Source organism: Pinus tabuliformis, chromosome 1_2 (assembly GCF_031772625.1).
Source record: "Pinus tabuliformis cultivar Carrire ecotype Pingquan chromosome 1_2, CPIR1, whole genome shotgun sequence".
NCBI lineage: Eukaryota > Viridiplantae > Streptophyta > Pinopsida > Pinales > Pinaceae > Pinus > Pinus tabuliformis.
The window spans coordinates 596,318,298-596,340,436 of NC_142298.1; positions in this window are offsets into that span (position 1 = coordinate 596,318,298).

Below are 22,139 nucleotides of genomic sequence, written 5' to 3' on the forward strand. Positions count from 1 at the left end.
TATTATGTGCATTTCATACATGTGTTGTGTACATGCAGTACTATGTATGTGCATTTTGTAGTTGGGGTATTGTGGCATGTATACTCGTTGTGTTGTACTATGTGTAGTACATGTATACTGTTGTGGTGTACACCGAATATAGGTGTATGTATTGTGTTGTGTTATACACTGGGTGTAGATGTATGTGTCGTATGTGAGGTTCAGGTGCATGTATTTCATGGTGTTTCATGTCGTGTGTGGTTGTAGGTGTGTGATGCACACTATGTGTATGTGCACATGGTTGAGGAGAAGGCACTTGGTGTTTGTCGGGTGTGGCAACCGATCCGGAGGTATCAATACTTTATTTTAGTTTTATTATGCGTGTGATTTATGATTCTGATTTATGATGATTACATGTGATCTATGCTTCTGGTTTATGATGGTTACATGTGATTTATGATGTTGATCTATGATGGTTGTGTTTTCACCTAACCTGATGTGATATGTTTATACATGATGATTTGGTCAAAGACACTAGTTTGACTTGTTGTGATAGGAAGTAAACAGGATTGCAAGTGCACCTTGTTGATGAGTTATTAATGAGGTATGTTGAAAATTTATTTCAATTTATTTTAAATCTAATGAAGTTACATGCTTGATATAGGAAGCACGAAAATGCCTGGTTGGGTGGTTGAAATCGAATCCATGAACTAGTAGAAGTAATGAAAGGAATTGGAACAAGCAACAGTATGATGGTAAAGCACTTCAAGAGCAGGGCCATTGTGGGACACTGGTACCCAATAGTGTCTATTAATTTCCATGAGCATGTTATGACTAGTATGATGGTTTTAAGGTAGGGACATGCCTCGTTTTTTGTATCTTGCGATGCGAGGAAGCCTTGCCAAGGGATGGACTTCCCAGGATGGTGGTGCTAATGGAACTTGGAAGGTGTGTGACTGAATGGATGGGGGTGACTAGATTTCCTGAGGGACTATGTAGCATAGAAGGGAAGGTTGGGGATGGATTTGTTTTAGTCATTAGCATTGCTAGATGGAATTAGATGCACATTGGGTGTGCCCTGGAACAATGAGCCAGTAACTATTCATTGAGAGGACAAGTGGCACTGGATTGTAGCATTGGACACTTGATGCATCTTTGACTTTGTAGTGGATTCTGGACTTCTTGGGAAGGAGGTGAAACCTAGTATTACTTTGAGGGTAGAGGTGCGAGCCTCTGAATTCCCTTATTGTAGATGCATGCATCGTATCCTTCTATTTCCAGGGTGAGAAAATGTGCATATATGTATGTGTATATCATTGTAAATACCATATCGAGGTGGATTTATAAAGCTCCATATACAGTATGGTTATTTTCTCATTGAAGAAAATGTGTATAAGTTATGTGGTTATTGTAAATACCATAATGAACTATGTTATAAAGCTCTAGTAAATGATATAATTTTCATGCTTCAACAATGGTCATTGTAAATACTCCAATGAGTTGTCTTATAAAGCTCCATGGGAAGTATGATTTGTTTTCAACAGTCTTGTTCGCTATAGGTGTCATCAAACACCGACGACTGTGTTCCCCCAAGGGGGAGGGTTCTGTAACACCCTTGGTTAAAATTCCATGTAAAAATATATAAGGCCATGGTTGATGTGACACGTATTCCAAGTTGAATGTTGGGCAAGACATCCTGGTGTGGGTGTTCATTTGGTTTATTATGGCTAAGGAAATTGGCAAAGGCAATGACTAAGGCTTTGGAAAGGAAAACTGACATTTTTGGCACAATTATTTATCAAAATGATGGAAATTAGGAGAAAAGGAAGGGAAAAGTTCACAGGTTGCACGTGAGGAGGAAATTGAAGAAAATAATGGAAAATGAAGAAAATAGAGGCCTCATTTATAAAAAGTCTTATGAGTATAAGTTCACAGACTTTTGTCAGTTCAGTCTTGGAGCTCTCTCATTATTCTCTCTCTCTCTCTCTCTCTCTCACTCTTGGACACTTAGAGTTTTCCTGGAGCACTTTGGAATTGGATCAAGAAAATCAAAGAAGGAAGGAGCAAGCAAGGAAGAGTAGGATAAAAGATCTACAACAATATTCTATGCAGGTATTGATTTCCATGTGTGTTTTCCTTGATAGATTTGGCATGCATGGTATTGCATGTGGTTATTTTTTGTCATGGCATGGGTTTTTCCACATGTGACAGTATTTTTAGCCTAGCCTTGCCATTTTTGGATAGCCTTGATGTGACAAGTTCTCATACTTCAGTTGAGCTGGATTTCCAGAAGGATTTGACACTAAGTGAAGTGGATCTCCAAAATGACAAATAAATGACCTAGTGGTCCTTGAAAGGGGGGGGTGGAGGCCCCCCCCCCTTTCGTTGCGCCGATTGCGTAGCAGAGGGAGTCACAGGGGGTTTAAGGGGTGAAGGTAACCCCACTCAGTCCATGGTATTAGATGCTTTAGAATGTATAAATATGTATTGTAACATTGAAAGGAAAATAATGAAAAATTGAGCTAGTAGTCCCGGTTTTGGGATCCAGGGGAAATCTCTGTGTGTATGTGTTTTATTTGTTATGCTCTTGTATTATTTATTTTATGTGTTTTAGAATTCATATGTAGGTAATTTATGTACGGGGTTAAAACCTACATTTGGTATTAGAGTTGTTTTGGCTTCAAGGGGATGCCTTTGTTGCTGAGAGGTTTCTCTCGGGCCTGTGGTAGACCCTATTCACTAGGAAATTTGCGGGATCGATTCTGGTGGTGAAAGAAGATGGCGAGCAGTTGAAAGATAGAGATCGAGAAATTTAATGGTCAGAGTTTTGAGTTGCGGAAACTCAAGACGGAGGATCTGTTGGTGGATAAAGATGATTGGATCATGGTAGATTCGGGTACTAAACCAACGGGAGTGTTTGATGAAGAATGGAATGAGTTAGATTGGAAGGCAAAGAGCACATATGATTGTGTGTCTCAGATTCAGTATTGTTGAATGTATCAGGGGAAGCTACGGCTAAGGCTTTGTGGGACAAGTCAGGGACTTTGTACCAATCTAAGTCTCTGGTGAATAAAATGTTCCTATGGAAAAAGTTGTATAACCTAAGGATGAAAGATGGAAACTCGGTGATAGAGCATCTGAACACATTTAATATTGTGGTAAGTCAGTTATTATCTGTTGATATGAAAATTTCAGATGAAGATAAGTGCATCAGTTTGTTGTGTTCTCTACCAGATTCGTGGGATAGTCTGGTTATTGTAATAGGTAGCAATGCAACTGACTTGCAGTTTGATGAAATAGTCTCATCCTTGCTGACGAAGGAAATGATAAGGAAAAATATGGAGAGCCAGAATGGTGATGCCTTGTTTGTAGGAGGATGGTCCCAGAATAGAAACAAAATTATGTCATCGAGTGGGAGATCTAAATCTAGAGGGAGATCTAAATCTCCAGGAAAACCTGTAAATGTGGTGTGATGGAAATGCGGAAAGGAAGGGAACTACAAAAGGGACTGTAAATCTAAAGCTCCTAATAAAGGAAAGGGATCTAATGATGCAACTTATACAGAGGTGAAAACCACCTCAGATGAAGGTGGGGATGTGTACTTGGATTCTTCAAGTACACATGTAGATCATGAGGCATGGTTGATTGACTCAGGTGCATCATTTCACTTCAATCCCCATAGAGAGTGGTTCTATGAGTATGCGAAATATGACGGTGGTGATGTCTTCTTGGGGTATGACAGGAAGGCTAGAATCATTGGTCGCAGAAAAGTAAAGTTGAAGTTGCAAGGTGGAAGGTTTAGAACACTTCCGGGTATTCTGCATATTCCTGCATTAGCCAAAAATCTGATTTCTGTAAGCAAGCTGGATGATGCAGGTGTAAGAACAGTGTTCGAGAAGGATTCCTGCAAGATGGTTCGGGGGGCAATGGTATTGATGCAGGGAGTTCGAATTGGAACTCTGTACAAGCTACAAGGTAGCACTGTTGTTGATGGGTGCAATAGTTCCGTGGTTCCTGAAAGTGGAGTAGAAAATCTAACGGTATCTGGAGAGAAGACCATGCTATGGCATCAAAGGCTTGGACATATTGGAGAGAAGGGCCTTCAAATACTTCATGGTAAAGGTATGGTAGAAGGTATGAGTAATAGCTCTCTAGATTTCAATTTATGTGAAAACTGTGTATATGGGAAGCAGAATCTGGTGAGTTTCCCCTCTGGTGGTAAGAGGGAGAAATAGATATTAGAGCTTGTTCACAGTGATGTGTACTATGTAACCTTTATAGATGACTTCTCAAGGAATACATGGATATATTTCCTTAAGAAGAAATCTGAAGTATTTGACAGGTTTAAAGAATTTAAGGCTCTGGTGGAAACTAGACAAAGAAAAAGATAAAGGTGCTGAGGACAGATAACGGTGGAGATTTTTGCAGTAAGGAATTTGAAGAATTCTGCAATAAGTGTGGTATAGCATTACATAAGACTACTCCATACACGCCTAAGCAAAATGGAGTTGCAGAAAGAATAAAAAAGACGTTGATGGAAAGGGAAAGAAGCATGCTCAGTGGTGCTGGGTTAGGATAGGAATTCTAGGTAGAGGCGGTGGAGACAACATGTTACCTGGTTAATAGATCACCTTCATCAGCACTGGAGGATAAGATTCCACAAGAGGTATGGACTGGTAAGGAACCATCTCTTTCACATTTGATGGTATTTGTATGTGATGCATATGTACATGTTCCAAAGGAGAAACGAACCAAGTTGGATAGTAAATCTGAAAATTGCATCTTTATTGGGTATAAGGATGGTTTAAAGGGTTATAAGCTTTGGAACCTAGTAACAAGGAAGGTTGTGTACATATGAGATGTGGTGTTCACAGAGGTAAAAGATGTTATTAAACATGAGATCCAACCAAAGGAACCTGAGAAGATAGAGTTTGAGCTAAAGGAGGAAGAATCAAACTCTACAGCAGAGGAGGAATCAGAAGATGAAGAGCCACAAACTCCGGGTGTGAGAAGATAATTTCGAGAAAGAAGGTAGCCAGAAAGGTATAGTCCATCTGCTTTCTGTTCAAATTTTGATTTATCTATTACTGATGATGATCCTAGAACTGTGAAGGAAGAAGTAGATTCAGAGGATGGAAAACTCTGAAAGAGGCCATGGTTGATGAAATGGCATCTTTGCACAAAAATGAGGCTTGGGATCTGGTGGAGTTGCTAGCTGGAAGGAAACCCATTGGAAGCAAATGGGTGGTCAAGAAGAAGACAAATGCAGAAGGAAAGGTGGAGAAATATAAAGATCAGTTGGTAGAAAATGGTTATTCCCAGGTGTCAGGAATTGATTTTGGTGATATTTTTTTCTCCTGTTGCTAAGGTAACTTCTATTAGATTACTTCTATCTATTGCTGTTGCGTTTTATTTTAAGGTAGAACAGATGAATGTGAAGACAACATTTCTTCATAAGGATATGGAAGATGAGATCTACATGAAGCAACCTGAAGGCTTTGCGGTGAAGGGTAAGAAAGAACTAGTATGCAAGTTAAAGAAGTCTCTGTATGGGTTAAAACAGTCACCAAGGATGTGGTATCAAAAATTTGATACATTTATATCGGGACTTAGCTTCACTAGAAGCAAAGCAGACCACTGTGTGTATTTTAAATTAATTGGTGACCGTGTTATTTATCTGGTTTTGTATGTGGATGATATGTTGCTGGTTGGAGATGACAAAGAAACTATCCAGGATTTGAAGACCCATTTGTCCTCCAAATTCGACATGAAAGATCTTGGTGCTGCAAACAATATTTTGGGCATGAAAATTAAAAGAGATCGGACAAAGAGGAAGCTCTGGTTAAACCAGAGGAAGTATGTTGAGACAATATTGTAGAGGTTTAATATGCAAGATAGTAAACCAGTGAAGGTTCTTATTTCTGTAGGTGTAAAGTTATCTGTTGAACAGTGTCCCAAGATACAAGAGGAGGAAGAGGGCATGTCCCGTGTTCCATATGCAAGTGTATTCAATAGCCTTATGTATGCGATGGTATGTACTAGAATAGACATTGCACATGTAGTGGGATTTTTTAGCAGGTTTATGTCAAAACCAGGGAAGGAGCACTGTAGTGAAGTGGGGTTTCAGGTATTTGCATGGCACTAGTGATTATGGTTTGTGCTACCAAGAAAGACCAGGATTGGACATAGTGTTCAATATTCGTGGCTTTGTTGATGCAGACTAGGATGGAGATCTGGATCAGAGAAGATCTACAAGTGGGTATATGTTTAACCTATTTGGAGGTGCAGCCAGTTGGATGATAGAAACAATCTGTAGTGGTACTATCATCTACATAGGTAGAATACATGGCAGCCACTCATGCAAGCAAGGAAGCAGTTTGGTTGTAGAGATTGTGTTCAAATATGGGGTTAGTACAGGGAGCTATAAGGATAAATTGTGACAGCCAAAGTGCAATTTTCTTGGCAAAGAATCCTGCATATCATTCAAAGACAAAGCACATTGATGTTCAGTATCAATTTGTGAGGGATATGATAGAAGACAAAAAGGTGTTGCTCGTAAAGGTGGACACTTTGAAGAATACTGCAGATGCATTGACAAAATTCGTGAGTTCTGAGAAGTTCTCTTGGTGTTGAGAAACAATGGGCATTGCAGGGCTGGATAAATGATTAAGCTCTCTTATGGACCCTTGTGGAAAGAAAACAACAAGTGGTAGAATTTTGGGTTGTGTTATATTCTTTCCACGACTAGCCCATGTAGTTAACCGAGGGCTTAGAAGGGGGGTGGATCCCTCCCCCTTTTTTGTGCTGATTGCGTAGCGGGGGGAGTCACAAGGGGTTTGAGGGGTGCGGGTAACCCCACTCTATAGGGTCTGGGGCAGCACCCCATAAAATTTTGGTTTTGGACCCTATATTAGGTTGGGTGGACCTACCTATGGTTTTCTGCATGTTTTTCGCACATTGTTTTGGACGCGATGGTTTTTGGTCCATGGTTTTGGATGCGATGGTTTTCGGTCCATGGTATTGGATGCTTCGGCATGTATAAATATGTATTGTAACATTGAAAGGAAAATAATGAAAAATGAAGCTGGTAGTCCCGTTTTTGGATCTAGGGGAAAATATCTGTGTGTATGTGTTTATGTGTTATTCTCTCGCATTGTTTATTTTCTGTGTTTTAGAATTCGTATGTAGGTAATTTCTGTATGGGGTTAAAACCTACATTTGGTCTCAGAGTTGTTTTGGCTTCAAGGGGACACCTTTGTTACTGAGGGGTTTCGTACAGGGCACTACAAAAGGGACTATAAATCTAAAGCTCCTGATAAAGGAAAGGGATCTGATGATGCTCCTTCTACAGAGGCAAAACCACCTCAGATGAATGTGGGGATGTGTACTTGGCTTCTTCAAGTACACATGTAGATCATGAGGCATGGTTGATTGACTCGAGTGCATCCTTTCACTTCACTCCCCATAGAGAGTGGTTCTGTGAGTATGCGAAATATGATGGTGGTGATGTCTTCTTGGGGGATGACAGGAAGACTAGAATCATTGGTTGCGTAAAGGTAAAGTTGAATTTGCAAGGTGGAAGGGTTAGAACACGTTTGGGTGTTCTTTATATTCCTGCATTAGCCAAAAATCTGATTTTTGTAAGTAAGCTGGATGATGCAAGTTTAAGAATAATGTTCGAGAAGGATTCTTAAACCTGCAAAAAAATTGGGATTTCCTTAAATCCCAAAAAGGCACTCTTTGGTCTACAAGAAGGTAAACTCTTGGGACATATAATATCCAAGGATGGAATTAGAATAGATCCTGCTAGAATAGAGGCAATATTGACCATCACTCATCCTAGAAACATCAAAGAATTACAATCATTTTTAGGCAAAATAAATTTTCTTAGGAGATTCATTTCAAATTTAGCAGAATTGATTAGAGAACTAAATAACATGTTAAGAAAAGATTCAACACTTAAATGGATAGTGGAAGCTAAACAATCTTTTGAGGCCATCAAACAAGCCCTTACCAAAACTCCAGTCCTTATAAGTCCTGACTTTCAAAAAGATTTTATAATTTTTTCTTTTGCTTCAGAACATACTATTGCAACAGTCTTGTTGCAAAAGAATGATCAAGGATATGAACATCCCATTGCATTTTTAGTAAATCTTTAAGAGATGCAACACTAAAATACAACATAATGGAAAAACAGGCATTAGCTTTAGTGAAAGCTATTAAATATTTTAGAGTATACATCTTATATTCACGCAGCACTGCTTATGTTCCAAACTCAATGGTAAAGGAAATTTTGACACAAAATGGGCCTAAAGGGAAGAGAGGAAAATGGATTGCCACTATTTTGGAATATGACATAGAAATAAAGCCTACTAAAATTATCGAAGGCCAAGGTTTAGCCAAACTCATGGCTAAATCAAACTGTTAGGCCCTAGATATAAATTTCATTGGTGTCCTTGATGATCAGGAAGAGATGGCGACTCCATAGATCAGTGAACCTTTTGTACATTCACCTTAGTATGCAGATATCATATTTGTCTTACTAAACTTACAAGCTCCTCCTAGTTTTTCTAGAACTAAAGCTAAATTTTTGAAAATGAAATCAATGAGATATTGTATCATAGATAATGCTTTATTTTGGAAATATAATGGTGGTATTCTATTAAACTATTTACTAAAAGATGAAGCTGATAAAATTATGCAAGAATTTCATGTAGGAGGTTATGGAAGACACTTTTATTGGAAGACTACTACTGACAAAATTCTGAGGGCTGGTTTTTACTGGCCCACTCTTTTTGTAGATGTTAAGAAACATGTGACCTCCTATCATAAATGTCAGATATTTGAGGGAAAAGGAAAGCTTTTACCTTTACCTCTCAAACCCATTTCCACAAAAGTGCCATTTCAACAATGGGGCTTAGACTTCATTGGAGAAATTCACCCTGCCTCCTTAGCCTAGCATAAGTGGATTTTGACAGCTACTGATTACTTTACCAAATGGATAGAAGCCATCCCTTCTAGACAAGCTACAAACCCTGTCATTATCTCCTTCCTTGAAATAATATCTTGTCAAGATTTGGATGTCCCCAAAAGCTCATTACTGATAATGCGGCTGCTTTTAAATCCATTAAAATGTTAGACTTTTGTAACAAATACCACATCACCCTTGGCCACTCCACTGCCTATTACCCTCAAGGTAATGGACTTGCATAATCCTCTAACAAAAGCCTTGTCAATATAATTAAGAAATTACTTGAAGACAACAAAAAGACATGGAACAAAAAGTTGGTCAATGCCTTATGGGTAGACATGCTAACTACCAAAAAGTCCATTGGTACATATCCTTATCAGTTAGTATATGGAATGGATACTGTTTTTCCATCCTCTTTTGGAGTGCTAGTGATGAATATCATCTAGGATTTGCAGGTAGAACCAAATGATATCCAAAGGAGGATAAATCAAACAATACACTTGCAACATACTAGAGAAGAAGTCTATGCCAAATAACAAGTAATCCAGGATAAGACAAAGTACTTAAATGGGATTCAAGAAGAGAAAACAAGGGAAAACATGACAAATTTGAATTCCTGTGGCAAGGCCCTTATGTCATTTATGGTTACAGAGGTAACAATGTTTTTTTCTTGAGAGAGATAGATGGATCAGATCTACCAGGAGGACCTGTCAATGGTAGAATGCTGAAGCATTACTTTTCCACGTATTAACAATAGTTCACTTTACTTTACTCATTGTATATAATAGTGCAGAGTTTAGATTGGATTGGATGGTAATCTTGAAGCTGAAGCCTAGAGAGAAGGCCCTGAGCTTTGAAAGGTTCACCGTCATATGTATGAATAAAGAAGAATCACATAAGAACAGTTTACAAGGTAACTTCAGTCACAGTTTCAAAGGATACTGATATTAAAGTTCTTGACATTTCACCAGGAAATGTCATCCCCATGTGGAGCCACTATTAGGGTCCTATAATAATAGGATTCATAATTTTGAATTGGCTATGGTTAGTCTTGTAATATTGTACATACTTTTTCTTTCTGCAAAATGTTTTCAATATTAAAAAATCGAAAAATGTAAAGAGGGTATGTCCTAAAAGAACAATCAAAGGACAAAAAGAAAGAGAAAAAGATAAAAAAAGTGAAAAATATGAACCCCAAAACAGAAATAAAACAGATCATGAAAGTGTGCAAATTCAAGTGCCACTACTTTTTACTTTACCATGAAAAATAAGGCCCCCATGGTTTCACACATTTCCCTAGGAATTGCCCTACAAAAATCATCCCCCTACCCAAAACCCCTTTTCCCTAGTGTGAAACCCATTCCCCCAATGCAAATATTACCCCCCTTATTAATTTCCCTATTTCCCCTTAAAACCCATAAAAGCCCCTTATCCTAAGTTTTTATTCCCCCTACATTATTTAATTAATTCCCCAATTCGTATTTCCCCGAAAAAAACCTTTTAACCCACGAATCCTTGGTGCAGTTAAGAAAACCCCGCCACAATAAACCTTGGTCCCACTTTATTAAACCCAACCTCATATTTAATCACTACTTTATTCATTAATTAATTGCAATTATTTGTAATTAACCCCCTAGGCCCCGCAAATCCCAGTCCCGATTCGCTCCGTGCATCTTGACCATGTGATAGTCATCTGATCTCTCACCCCCAGATTCGACGGTGCGCATCCATATCGAGCACGATCACTGTCCGACCATTACTAGCCTGAGAGCACGCGAGATTCGCAGTTTTTCTCTGGTACTATTCTGCTACATGGCAGTCCCATGCTAGATCGTGTGCTAGCAAGGAAATACCACATTGCCTCCAAAGGCAGTACGATGGCCCATGAAACTTCCTCCTCGCCAAGACCAAAAACCACCCACTGTTCATTTGTAAATTTCACGCCAAATTGTAACCGTTGTCAGTTAAAATGCCGGAGAAGCCCCATTTCAACTCTTTTCACTCGTTTGCACTGTGAATGCTACTCAAGCCTTTCTGTGACACCCTGAGCCTCTACAACCAAAATTTACCACTGTCTACCACCCGAAGAAGCTCCAGACACCCAATTTGAGCATCATGTTCACAGCTGAATCCACCGTACCCTCTACAATCACCATTCAAACCAGTTAGAAAGTCATACCACCAAATTCCATGTATTCTTGATAAAAACAAGAACAATCCTCTCAATTTGAAAATGTACAGTCAATTAAAATCTTAATTAATTGAAATTAATTAAAATTTCCCTAAATTGAAGAGTATTTCAATTTAATACCCAAATCCCTTCTTTTTGCAAACTATAATTACCCTTCGTTGTACCAAAGCTTCCAAAACCTTACATCTGGAGCAACCACAAGCCTAATCCATACTCATAAACTTAGTCATCGCTTCCCAGACCTCTCTATACGTAAGACCCATGTCAATCCCTCACCTGGACATCGACCATTTGGCACTAGTAGACATGTAGTTTCAAATAAAAGATACTGCCTCACCAGCCTACCTCCTGAAGCTCCATTGCTGGAGTAAGGATAGATTCCTAAACCATACTGATGACGTCCATCTGTGGGAATCACATTTACCCAAGTATTTATTCCTAGAAGTGCACCCATTCCCTGATATCATACACTTCTGCCATGCCTGCTATATCCCTACATAAAGGGCTATTGTTGCCCCTAATTAGCAGTTGTTCTTCACAATCACTTTAGAGTCTATCAACCAAATGTTGCAGGTCCAACCTAGCCCTAATGAGACCCGAATTTCCATTGGAGACCTATTGGACCTATATATCACACTAGACCTGGTTAAGATAAGACAAATCTTCTAGACTTTCATCATAGAAGACCGCCATACTCCCACAGATACTCGACCTTATGTTGCCACCATTTTTTCAAAAACATGCAGACATATAATCACCATGCTCTCTTGCATCCTAGGATATACCACAGATGAGCATGTGGATGAGGTTATCCTAGCCTTCCTATCCATTTTTACCCCAGGCAAGCCTCCTGCTATCATATACAACTATGCTCAGTTCATTGCAGACAAAATACATGAACAATTCACCAGACTACCAACTGAAAGAGTGTTTAGGTACTCTTTAGTGTTATTTCACATGTTTTTATATTATCAAGCAGATAAATTCCCTGTCAGCATCCAGAAGTTGGATACCAAGGGAAAAGAGAGATCAGTTGTTTACTGGACACCCTTGATCTAGAAATACTCCACAACATTTACCTATAAAGATTTCATTGATTCATTTGTCTACCCAATCATGAACATGCTGACTAGTAACACTCAACCCAGAATCAACCAAGAAATCAAGAGGGTGCTACAGTTGGCCAAGAACAACAAAGTGGGAGACTGGTATTTGTACCAAAACCACACTGAAATTAGAGTTTATGGCTGCCAACTAGCCCCTTATAAGCTGCCCAAATACCTCCCCATGAGGATATTTTCACTTGAGTATTTTAGGCAAATCATCAATTCAGATGAGGTCAACTTCCTAGCAGCTAGGAAGAAGACCCAATTTAAAATAAAGAACCAATTGGGCCCCTTCATATGTAATAACAGACAAGTTGGACTTGAGGCTGAAAAGATATTGCAACAGATCAAATTTAGAAAACAACTTCATGTGGAAATATGACCTTCATGGGGTCGTAAACAAATTGAGAATCAAGGTCAAATTGGGACCTTTCATCCACCATCCAAGACCTGATATTGAGCTGTTTTCCAACCAATCTAAGTGGTTTGAAAATACATTGATTGACATGGATAGCACAACAGTGGATGTTGAAAACAAACTAATTGATGTTGAAAAGGAAATTTACCAGAGTTCTTTCCTGCAGGTTCCAGAACTAGGGAAACCAATGAGTAATCCTCCTATTTCACAGACCCCAACCAATAAGGAGAGGAATCCAAAAATAAACAGGGAGGAGGGTTCTAGTTCTACCATGGATACCACAAATGAATACTTTGAACTCAAAAAAAGACGAAAGTTGAATCCTGTGTCTGAACAGGAAGAGAACATTGAATCAGTGGAAATCAATGACACTGAAACAATGGGAGAAAGAAGCAAAGACACATCTACTTCAGGAGAGAATCAACAACCATTAACCTCCAACACTCAAATTATTGAGAGATAGCTAGGTGTTGAGGTTTCCTCCTTCACTAGGCCAGTTGATAAAGAAAGAGACATCAAAGACATGTATAAAGAGATAATAATGAGGAATGAGAAGTTAAAGGCTGAGACATATGCCCAATACTTCAAACAGACACCATCCAACCAGAGCAGGTTGATGTCAGCTTTTGACATCAAAGAAGGAAAGATGTAGGTCTCATTCATGCAGCCAACTGTCCAAAAGCCAATGACCTTAGCTGATTACAGAAAAACCGATTTTTAGGTATTGGCCAGGGACGTTCATCCTAATGACCATATAGAGTTTCATAAATAGGGTGGAGAGATGATTTACTCCACCCTAACAGGAAAGGCCATGGCTGCACACTGGCTATGGGGTTCACTAGACAATATCACAACCCAATACAAATTAGAGAAGGCCTCGTCGTAGGATAAAGACAACAGGATCAAGTCATTGGAGGACTTGGTCATTGAGCTGGGCCATGAGCCTAGTGACATTAAGGCTACTGAGAACTTGATAAAAAAGAAGAATGAGGATATAGCAGTTCTCAAGAAACAACTAAAGTTGCCTCATTTAGAACACCCACAAACAAAAGAGGTCGTGGAGAGCTAAACAAATCACGAGGAGATGATGGACCTAGTGCTTCAGTTGAATGATCAACTAAAGTAGATGGAAAAGGAATTGGATAACTTAATACAGGTAAATCAAGCTAGTCTAGAGAATTCCCTGCCACTCTTATTCCAATAGTAACCACTATATTACCTTCCACTTTGGCAGCTTCCTTAGCTCCCAAAGCTCCAATGGCCACAACACTGCCAATATCTACACCGTCTACATCAGCAATAGGGTATACAGCAACATGCTCTATAGGAGATGAGGCAAGCAGATTGGTCAAGGCAATTGAAGACATGTCCATTCATACCAATGAAATGAACAAGCTTAAGGAGAAGTTGACCAATCTGGAAACTGACTACAAGCTTGCCCAAATCATGCACAAGGAAGAAGTGCAGAAAAAAACCAGGATAATGAATGAATAAAAAGCCTAGAGAAGGAACTGACATTGAAGGAACCCCTTGGATAGGCTAAAGAACAATTGTGGGCCAATATTATTGAATCTATCAAGGAGATTTGGCCATTGATCCAAGTAATTTTTGAGCAAATTGATTTGATAAAACAGGCTACATAAGCCATACAGAGAGTAAAAGTAGAACTTGGAGACATGCCAGAGGAAGCTACAAGTATCATAAACTTCCTCAACTCCAAAAACAAGTATGAGTTGTAGGAATTAGAGATACCTGACAGAACGTGTACAATTTTGGAAGTGAAAAGGGTCCTCACCAAGAGGAATTTAATGTTAAACCTGGAAGACAAGTGCCAAACCATGCAGTTGGCCATTGGCAGATTCATGGTCAAATTTGAAATTTTAAGGCAAAAGGGTTTACCGAATCCCTTGGTAATAAATGATAAGCTAATGGCACAGGAAGACTCCAATAGAAAAATCAGAGAAGTAGCCAGAGATCAAGTGAATACTTCATCCATGAAGGGCATACCTACTGGCAAGGTCTTGTACCAAACTTTTGAGAATTTGTTTTACCTCTAGCATGAGGTAAAACACCCTTTTGTGAATAAGCCTACTTTTTCCAAGTATACAGAGGTAGATGTGGTTTTCAATAAAATGATCAATATCCAATTACTAGATGCTAAAACATGGGAAAAATTAAATGACTTACTATATAAATTCAAAAGGTAAAAATGTACAGTAAGAGTAAAAATGGCACAATAAAAGGATAATGACAGGTCAGCCAGGTCAAACTGTATCAGGTGAAAGTGTATCAGTTGAAATGTCAAAGTAAATAGAACATCCAGCGTGAAGACTAAACAACAAGGTAGAGATTAAAATGAAAAATATCAAAGATTCAAGACATCACAACCTAATAAACAGGGACATCACATCCTAGCTGTCTCTATCTTCTTTCATGAAGATTTTTCCTTCTCCTAGATTAGTTCCTAAGAAAGTTTGGGATATTTTGTAAATTATTTTTGTATAAATACCTCATAATTCAAAGTATTGACTGTGGATTTCTATACATTTGTAAAGTTATTTTTATCATAAACCTAAGGGTTATTGTACCAATTTTCATGTCAGCAGACTAGAGAAAGTAATAAAGAGATTACATTATAGGATTCATGTGTAGAGCTATTAGAGTGAAGTATTTTCTTTGTCAATTTCTTATTCTCTTATGTTTTTCACAAACCTAAATTTTATCTAAAGTTGAATGAATTAACTGGAAGTTTATCTCAGAATTTGTTTAAGTACACTTTGTTTTCCACAATTAATCATTTACATGTTTTCTTTTGATACTCAGATCTGAGAATCCTTAATTTCTCTCCCATCCTGGTTGACCTCTTTCATTTTCTTTATAATCCAACCTAAGGAACCCTTAATTTCTCTTTGGATCCGATTGAAAACCACTTCACCATCCAGCTTTGAGATCTGAAGTAACTCTGCTATCTTGCCTTGTAGGCACTGTTTTTAGAACTTGATCTAGTCCTGTTTGTCTGACATTTGACCCCATAGCCCAATGGTAAAATATACCCATCTTTTCATCTAAGTAAGTGATCCCACCACCAAATCTGAATCAAAACCCGAGCACAATCATAACTAGCCTAAAATCAAATAACTAAACAAAGTTAAATAAAAAAGAGAGAGCCCTCTTTGAGAATTAGGAAGGCTAGATCCTAATCTCCAAAGTTGGTTTGTGGTTACCTCTAATCATTTTTTTCTCCAACACTCTAGAGAAATATTGCAGTGATAACACATGGTATTTTTGTTATTATGTTGTTGGTTATAATGATGTATTTTGATAGTGATGATGTATGGCTCTCTTCATGTTTCTATTTGTAAATGAATAAACAATGTATATATGACCTAATAGATGGTACTGTAGCTAATGATGTAAGGAAATAATACCTCATAAAGAATCCCAGATAATTATGAGACCCGTATGCTTAGATTTGTTGTTTAGTCCTTTAGATTGCATTAATGCCAAGTGTTTGGGAGAATAACAATCCTAGTTGGGGATGGTCAGACCTAGTCATGGAGTTAGTTTTTGGTTTATTAGTCTTGTCATCATATGTTTAATGGATTCCAAAAGTTACAATAAGTTCTGGGTAGTAGATAGAATTCTAGGCTTGAAAAGTGCCTTAAATTCCCCATACTTTGGCACAGGTTTGCTAGAAATAGTCTCTGGATGCAGGCTTGTGGGATTGTCCAAAGCTCTCTAGATGCTAGCATGCCCATAGCATGGGAGCATCCATAGGTTTAATAGCATAAAAACTTAGTGGGACCGAGGGGCTGTTTAGCAGAAAGGTTTGGATGGTTCCTAGGGGTCCTATTGTTGATGTTGAAGGTTTGTATGGTGTTAATCTATCGGTTCCACTTCCTTAGCCTGACTTAGGAGGTCAAATCATATCATAGTAACTTCTCATCACATATTAACCTTGGATGCCTATTTACTTGGGTAGATGTGGCAGGAGGGTGTTACAAATGTAGAAAGACAACTAACAAAACATATAACAAATGCAATCCATGACATAAATGTTATCCAAGTAGAAAACAACTTTTATATGCATCAATTGGGTCCTATCAAGGACCATGAATTCTACCTCAATACCATGAATATCTAGAAATCAAGCATTATCATTGCCATATTAGAATGCATGCATAAATAAAAATCAAGCAATGCATGGACTACTAACCCAAAATGAAGAGTCAACTCCAAGATTCAACAACTTTCCTTACAACAAATAAATGAACATAAACTTGGCACAATAATGTTGATCGCTAGTAAGTGTGATGGGCTGACTGCTAACCCAAAATGAAAAGACAACTTTGGGACTCAAAAATCTCATAACCAGAATAATTAAAAATAAGGGAACAGAAACTTGCGAGAATACTAGTCATTTTCTACGAGTGGGATAGATCTCCTATACTCAGGAGGCTCATAGCTTGGTTTATAAAAATGTTAAGGAACATAAAATTATAGAATAAAAAAAATCCAAAAAAGTATTGACCATTGTCTGCATGTGGGATAGGTCTGCTACCTGACCTATGTACTTTATGAATGCATCCACAATCTACTCAAATTACTCCAATGGATGAGCAATTCCTAGACTGGCCTAAGCCACATACGTGGGCATAACTCTTGCAAGGAGCATCACAATAGACCTAGGTGAGGTCACTACTAGTGTTAACATCCAGATAGTATGACTTTGAAGGATTCCCAAGTGACATATTAACAAAACATAGCCTGCAAATCCACCATACTTGGTTGCATATTACAAAACAAACAATGAATTGAGAATTGAGAATGACTCACTTCTCATCATATTCAGAATGGCCTTTAATTTCCATATTTGCAAAAAAAATACTTCCATACGTAACAAAAATGAAATTATTGATAAAAATAAAAACTTTTAACATGACCAATGTGAAAAACCTAAATGTTACACTATCATGTATGGTGTCTATTAACTATATAGATCTGTTTCATAATTATTCTACTCGAACTTTCAAGACCTTACGCTAAACAAAGCTCGTTCAGGCAAGACCTTTCAGAACCTTTCTTTGTAGTGAAGGTAAGACTAGGACCTTATCTCAGTTTTCTGTGGTGACAAAATATTTCATTTCCACTGACTATATATCCACATTAGAAGTAAGTTACCTAACCATATCTCATCCAACAAAGATGGCCATGGTTCCGTATCCAAATACAATCAACTTTTGACATTGAATCATGCAATGTCTATAGTTGGTGCCTCCACAAACACTGATCTATGATATCAACATGGAAAAATGCTACTATGTTAAACCAAATAATCTTATGATCTCTTCATGATAAAGAGTCCTCTTTTATTTTTGTACAAGGAAACTACATACAATATATATGGAAAGTTTCTCCATTTACAATGATACATTATATGTTGTTCCAAATGTCAGTTTGAAAGCATTTTCTGCTTCTCCTCCCGCTGACCTAACAGGTTTAAATCAAAATAAGTTAATAACCTTTAGCTTCCCAGCCTTCAATGCCCCCTTACACCTAGGGCTTTTTTTTCTAATACAAGGAATAAGCGCTCAAATTGTGAGAAAGACCCAAACACTATCTCTAACAACATAATTACCGACCAAACGAGAAAATGACCTAGTACGCGTTTTTTTGAGGTAGCAAAAAATCACTCCTTTTTGAAAAATGGTGATTCTGAATACACCTTTTTTTTGGAGCATATCTTTGCCACTTTAAATTTTTTTATGTATCAATTATGAACAATTTTTTTTAATTTTAGTGATTTTCATGCTGATTTTGAAAAGTGTTGATGCAACATCAACACAATTTTTTAAATGTTTGTGATTTTCATGCAGATTTTGAAAAGTGTTGATGCAACATCAACACATTTTTTTAGAGGGCTTATTTTTGACACTTTAAAACTTTTTATGTATCAAGGTTGAACAATATTCTTTTTGTTAGGGATTTTCATCTTGATTTTGAAAAGCGCTGATGAGCATCAACCCTTTTTGTTTAGAGGGCTTAATTTTTTACATTTTAAATTTTCAAATGAATTAAGTGTCGATAATTTTTTTAAATGTTGGTGATTTTCATGTTAGTAATAAAACATAAAAATAATAATAAAAAAACATGACAAAAAAAATTGAATACAAAAAATATGTATAAAAAAAAAAGAAAAAAGAAAAACAAAAAACCTATCAAAATGTAAAAAAACAAAATTAACTCATAAAAATAAAAAAATTGAATAAAAAATTAATGGAAAACAACAAAATAAATAAATAAATAAATAAATGAAAAATTTTCCAAAAATATATATAATTTGAAGAAAAACAAATTAAACTAAAAAAAATTTAAAAACTTCTTTTTTTAAGTTAAAAAACAAATAAAAAATAAAAACCTTATTAGAAAAAAAACTTAAAAAAATTAAAATAAAAAAAAAAAAAAAAAATCAATTAAAAAATATTAAATTATATTTAAATTAAATAATTTAAATAAACAAAAATTAAAAATTAAAAAAAAAAATAAGAATTATTTTTTGAAATTAAAACTATAAAAATAAAGAAATAATATAAAATTAAATTGAAAGAAAATAAAAAAATAAAAAAATAAATTATAAAAATTTAAAAACAATATTAAAAAAATAATTAAAAATAAACAAAATTAAAAAAGACATTAAAAAAAAAGAGAAAAAGGGAAATCAAAACAATTATATATATATATATATATATATATATGAAAAAAAAAATTAAAAAAAAATTAAATTAAAAATTAGAACTTAACACAAAAAAAAACAATTGAAAAAAAATTATTTGCTGACCCATCGCTCTGCCCAACCACAACTCTACTGCCTCGCTCCTCGTCCCCTCCACCACCCTGACCCCCTTTCTCCCCTCTCCCCTCTCCCACCTCCCTTCTCCAACCCACTCCCTCCCTCCCCCCGACCATCCCCTCTCCCCTCCTGCTCCCTTCTGCCACCCCCACCCACATCCCCCCCTACCCCTCCATCACCCACTTGCCCTCCCCTCCTGCTCAGGCCCCCAGCTAGCGGCCAAGAGGTCACAGGCTGGGGTCCTGGGCAGACGGGGAGGGCCCGGTGCGAGGGCTGGGTGGTGAGGAGAGGGGGGGGGGGGGGGGGGTGGGGTGTGTGTGGGGAGAGGATAGGGGAGGAGGGGGGCTAGGGTGAGGGTGGGGAGGGGGAGTGAGGGGGTGGTGTTGGGGTTGGGTAGAGTGAGGGGGAGCAGATAATTAAAAAAAAAATTAATTGTTTTTTTTTTAATATTTTTTAATATTTTTTTATTTAACTTTATTTTATTTTATTTTTTGCTAATTATTTAACCTATTTATTTTAAATGATATTTTTATTTTTAACTTAATTTTTTTTAAATATCTATATTTTTTAATAAAAATTTTCATTTTTATAAGTTATTCTGAATTTTTTTTTTTTTTTACATTTTTATGGTTTTTCTTGTTTTTGTTTTTTATTTTTTTCATACAATTTATGATATTTAATTTATTTTTTGTCATGAATCGTCTCCTTTGCACCCTTGGCCAGTTGGGCCTCGGAGTGGACGGAGAACCTTTTTTTTTTTTAAGTTTTTAATTTTCTTTAATGTTGTATTTTATTTTTGTATTTTTTTTAATTTTTAATTTTTATATTTATATTTGGATAGCAACCTGATCCCATTATGTGCAATTTGATAGTTGATTTTAATTTTTTCATTATAATGAATCGAGTCTGCCCCACAATGAGTTAATTTCATGGTTGGCATTTAAGTTTTCATTACAATGGGTTGAACTTACCTACATTGCATGTCAATTTGATAGTTGAATTTAATTTTTTTTGCAACATCTCAAGTTGTCTTAGGCTAAGATTTTAAAATCACTATACATTTAACATTTTAAAAAAAAATACCCTTGGTATAATAACTCTTTCGTTCAGATGTTCATTTTTAAAGTTCTTTTAGTCATAAAATTTTTCCATAATGTCATGCTTGAAATATTTTGAAAACTTAAAATTGTTTTGTATTCATAATCTTGGTTTTAATTCCATGGTTGAAAAACTGTTGAGATTTTAATGTTTTTCTAAGTCATGATATTTTATCTTTAGTTTTATGGTTGAAAAGAGTTATAAATATTTTTTCTTAGCACCATGTTTGGAAATTGTTGGAATTTAAAGGTTTTTCAAAGAAGTGATATTTTAAATTTAATGTCATGCTTAAAAATCGTTGGAATTTTAAGGCTTTTCAAAGACGTGATATTTTATCGTTAATGTCATGATTGGAAATCGTTGGAAATTTAAAGTTTTTCATAGTCATGATATTTTATTTTTAATGTCATTATTCAAAAATATTGAAAAATGTACCCTGAAAAAAGACGTTATTATGGCATCAACACTTTTCGATTTCAAGGTGTTTTTTGCACCAAACAAAATGGTTGTTATTGCTTTTTATTGTTATTTTAAAAAAATATTGAAAATTTACTCTGAAAAAAATGGTGATGCAAAATCAACACTTTTTATTTTTGGGTTGTATTTTCATGTTTTGTTGGGATTTTTGGGTTCGAGTACCTGTTTTGAGGTAATAGTTCCCATTTCATTGATAACTATGTTTAACAAGGAATCCGAGAGAATAATTGTAATCGACATAATCAATATCATAATCGCATTGTTGATAAACTCGTTTGTGGTTGTGATTATCGACACTCCTGCCTGCACAAAAACACACAGAGGATTGGTATCTCAAATTACCAAACCCAATATATAATGAATTCAAGAAACAATAAGTGCCCACTGATGACCCGAAAATCTGAGAATGCAGAAAGCCCAATACATCCATTAGAGTAACTCAATAAATTTCCCAAGACATATCCAAGAGAGAAATACAGAAAGACAAGTAACATGCATTGACTATTTTGAGTTCCATGGTTCGAATTTGGTAGAGGTGCACTCAAATAAGCAAGTCAGTTTGTTCTATTAAGATCGAAAGGATTTTCGATGAAAATAAAGTGGTTTTCAAAAGTAAAGTGTGGAATAAAAAAGTCTTAGAAACAATTTAGATGGACCATGTGGCCCATCTCATTAGGGGCAGCTTGTCCACGAGTGGGTCTTCACAACACAAGTAGAAGTTTTTTTCACAACACAACTACAACTATTGAACTATGCCACCCAATGACCTACCCTAAGCTTATTTTTTGATCTATCTTAGCTATTTGGTTTCATGGGGTAGATGGTTGTCTCGACGTACTATTTCTGTCAAGTTTGACTGATCAACGACGGTTTTCCGGAAGAAAAGGGCAACTTGTCTGTGTGAGCTAATTTCTCACATCAGGGAAGGAAGCTTCATTGAAATGCAAAGATCTTCTTGCGGGGGCTTGAGTCATCACTTTCATTGATCATAACCTTCATTGATCCACTACAATCGTGCTTGGACTTTGGCTACCTGGAAATCTAATCGT